This window comes from Gouania willdenowi, chromosome 14 (assembly GCF_900634775.1).
Source record: "Gouania willdenowi chromosome 14, fGouWil2.1, whole genome shotgun sequence".
NCBI lineage: Eukaryota > Metazoa > Chordata > Actinopteri > Blenniiformes > Gobiesocidae > Gouania > Gouania willdenowi.
The window spans coordinates 17752633-17756535 of NC_041057.1; the positions used below are offsets into that span (position 1 = coordinate 17752633).

Below are 3903 nucleotides of genomic sequence, written 5' to 3' on the forward strand. Positions count from 1 at the left end.
GCTGCTAGGTTCAAGGGTGTGCGACGTCGGATTTATTTGGACTGAAATGATACCGTTAATAATTTCATAAATGCTTTACACAAATTTGGATTAGATGAGGTTAAGCTCCCTACAGTGTCCTTGCTGAAAGCCAAAATATATGAAAACATAATAGTTATCATGCTACACATTTCATAACAAATCTAAAACTCCCTGACGTCACACCCTCAAACACAACATCATTTGGCAATCAATGAAAAAGCTAAAAAAAAAACTAAAAAAAAACTACCTCCTCCATGAACCGCCACCTTAACGTGGTGGAGGGGTTTGAGTACCCGAATGATCCTGGGAGCTATGTTGTCGGGGGCTTAATGTCCCTGGTAGGGTTTCCCAAGGCAAACAGGTTCCAGGTGACGGGTCCGACTAAGAGCGGTTCAATAGCCATATATGTACATTAAACAACAAAGGCAGTTCACGTCGCCCGGATTGGCGCTACCGGGGCCCCACCTTGGAGCCAGGCCCGGGGTTGGGGCTCGAGTGCGAGCGCCTGGTGGCCGGGGCTTTGCCCACGGGCCCCGGCTGGGCAGAGCCCGAAAGGACGACGTGGGCCCGCCCTCCCGTAGGCCCACCACCCACAGGAGGGATCATATGAGGCCGGTGCAATGTGGATCGGGCAGTCGTCCAGGGCAGGGGCCTTGGCGATCTGATCCCCGGCTACAGAAGCTAGAGTTAGGGACGTGGAATGTCACCTCTCCGGCAGGGAAGGAGCCTGAGCTTGTGTGCGAGGTGGAGAAGTTCGGACTAGATATAGTCGGTCTCACCTCGACACATAACAAGGGCTCTGGAACCAGCCTTCTCGACAGGGGTTGGACTCTCTTCTACTCTGGAGTCGCCAATGGTGAGAGGCGCCGGGCCGGGGTGGCTATACTTCTTGCCCCCTGACTTAGTGCCTGTACGTTGGAGTTTACCCCGGTAGACGAGAGGGTAGCCTCCCTCCGCCTTCGGGTGGGGGGATGGATCATGACTGTTGTTTGTGCCTATGGGCCAAACAGCAGCTCGGAGTATCCACCCTTCTTGGATTCCTTAGAGGGAGTACTGGAGAGTGCTCCTTCTGGGGATTCCCTCGTTCTGCTGGGGGACTTCAACGCTCACGTTGGCAGCGACAGTGAGACCTGGAGGGGTGTGATTGGGAGGAACGGCCCCCCTGATCGGAACCCGAGTGGTGTTTTGTTGTTGGACTTCTGTGCTCGTCACAGATTGTCCATAACAAACACCATGTTCAAGCATAAGGGTGTCCATATGTGCACTTGGCACCAGGAAACCCTAGGCCGCAGTTCGATGATCGACTTCGTAGTCGTGTCATCGGACTTGCGGCTGCATGTCTTGGACACTCGGGTAAAGAGAGGGGCAGAGCTGTCAACTGATCACCACCTGGTGGTGAGTTGGCTCCGATGGCGGGGGAGGATGCCGGTTAGACCTGGCAGACCCAAACGTATAGTGAGGGTCTGCTGGGAACGCCTGGCAGAGTTTCCCGTCAGAAGGAGATTCAACTCCCACCTCCGGGAAAACTTCAACCATGTCTCGGAGGAGGCGGGGGACATTGAGTCCGAGTGGGCCATGTTCCGTGCCTCTGTTGCTGAGGCGGCTGATCGGTGCTGTGGCCGCAAGGTAGTCGGTGCCTGTCGTGGCGGCAATACCCGAACCCGTTGGTGGACACCGGGGGTGAGGGATGCCGTCAAGCTGAAGAAGAAGTCCTACCGGGCCTTTTTGGCCTGTGGGACTCCGGAGGCAGCAGACAGGTACCGACGGGCCAAGCGAAGTGCAGCCACGGCGGTCGCTGAGGCAAAAGCCCGGACATGGGAGGAGTTTGGTGAGGCCATGGAGAACGACTTCCGGACGGCTTCGAAGAGATTCTGGACCACTATCCGGCGTCTCAGGAGGGGGAAGCAGTGCACCGTCAACACTATGTATGGTGCGGATGGTGCACTGCTGACCTCGACTCGAGACGTTGTGGATCGGTGGGGGGAATACTTCGAAGACCTCCTCAATCCCACCGACACGCCTTCCAATCAGGAAGCAGGGGCCAGGGACCCGAGAGTGGGCTCTCCTATCTCTGGGGCTGAGGTTGCCGAGGTGGTTTAAAAGCTCCTCGGTGGCAGGGCTCCGGGGGTGGATGAGATCCGCCCGGAGTTCCTCAAGGCCCTGGATGTTGTGGGGCTGTCATGGCTGACACGACTCTGCAACATCGCGTGGACATCGGGGGCAGTGCCTCTGGATTGGCAGACCGGGGTGGTGGTCCCCCTTTTTAAGAAGGGGGACCGGAGGGTGTGTTCCAATTATAGAGGGATCACACTCCTCAGCCTCCCCAGTAAGGTCTATTCAGGGGTACTGGAGAGGAGGGTCCGCCGGATAGTTGAACCTCGGATTCAGGAGGAGCATTGTGGTTTTCGTCCTGGCCGTGGAACTGTGGACCAGCTCTACACCCTCAGCAGGGTCCTTGAGGGATCATGGGAATTTGCCCAACCAGTCCACATGTGTTTTGTGGACCTGGACAAGGCATTTGACCGTGTCCCTCGGGGATTCCTGTGGGGGGTCCTCTGGGAGTACGGGGTATCGAACCTCCAGATAGGAGCTGTTCGTTCCCTGTATGACCGGAGTCAGAGTCTGGTCCGCATTGCCGGCAGTAAGTCGAAATCGTTTCCGGTGAGGGTTGGACTCCGCCAGGGCTGCCCTGTCACCGATTCTGTTCAAAACTTTTATGAACAGAATTTCTAGGCGCAGTCAGGGCGTTGAGGGGGTCCAGTTCGGGGGCCTCAGTATTGCATCACTGCTTTTTGCAGATGGTGTGGTCCTGTTGGCTCCAACATACCGTGACCTTCAACTCTCACTGGATTGGTTCGCAGCCGAGTGTGAAGCGGCCGGAATGAGAATCAGCACCTCCAAATCCGAGTCCATGGTTCTCGACCAGAAAAAGGTGGAGTGCCTTCTCCGGGTTGGAGATGAGGTTCTGCCCCAGGTGGAGGAGTTCAAGTACCTCTGGGTCTTGTTCACGAGTGAGGGAAGGATGGAGCGAGAGATCGACAGGCGGATTGGTGCAGCGTCTGCAGTGATGCGGAGTCTGCACCAGTCCGTCATTATAAAAAGGGAGCTGAGCCAAAAAGCAAAGCTCTCGATTTACAGGTCGGTCTACGTTCCAACCCTCACCTATGGTCATGAACTTTGGGTCATGACTGAAAGAACAAGATCACGGGTACAAGCGGCCGAAATGAGTTTCCTCCGTAGGGTGGCTGGGCTCTCCCTTAGAGATAGGGTGAGAAGCTCAGTCATTCGGGAGGGGCTCAAAGTAGAGTCGCTGCTCCTCCGCATCGAGAAGAGCCAGATGAGGTGGCTCGGGCACCTAATTAGGATGCCCCCTGAACGCCTCCCTAGTGAGGCTTTCAGGGAAGACCCAGGCCACGCTGGAGAGACTATGTCTCTCGGCTGGCCTGGGAATGTCTCGGGGTCCCCCCGGAAGAGCTGGAGGAAGTGGCCGGGGAAAGGGAACTCTGGGCCTCCCTACTGAGGATGCTGCCCCCGCGACCCGGAAATGGATAAGCGGGAGAAGATGGATGGATCGATGGATGGATGAAAAAGCTACGTAACCTCCCACTTTTCTATAGCAGTACTTACTTCCTATGGGCACTGCACAAGTTTTTGTAATAAAACACAAAGAAAGAAAAAATAAAAATAAAACAAAGAAAAATGACAGACAAGTACTTTTTCATTAACACTATCTTTATTTCACATTTATTTGTACACAATAAATACAGATAAACATCCACTGCTGTGTGGATACATCTTGTCTCCATGAGGAATTGGGAAAAGTTCACGACTTACGTATGTGAGGGACGAGATGCTTCAGTCGGTAGCTTGTTTACTTTTATT

At 54.7% G+C, this 3903-nt stretch overlaps 1 long non-coding RNA gene across 1 annotated transcript in view; it reads left to right on the forward strand.

Moving 5' to 3' along the window:
- Nucleotides 1-3903, forward strand: part of LOC114475217 (uncharacterized) — a 30434-nt gene that overhangs the window by 4249 nt on the left and 22282 nt on the right. The gene's annotated exons all lie outside the window — the stretch shown is intronic.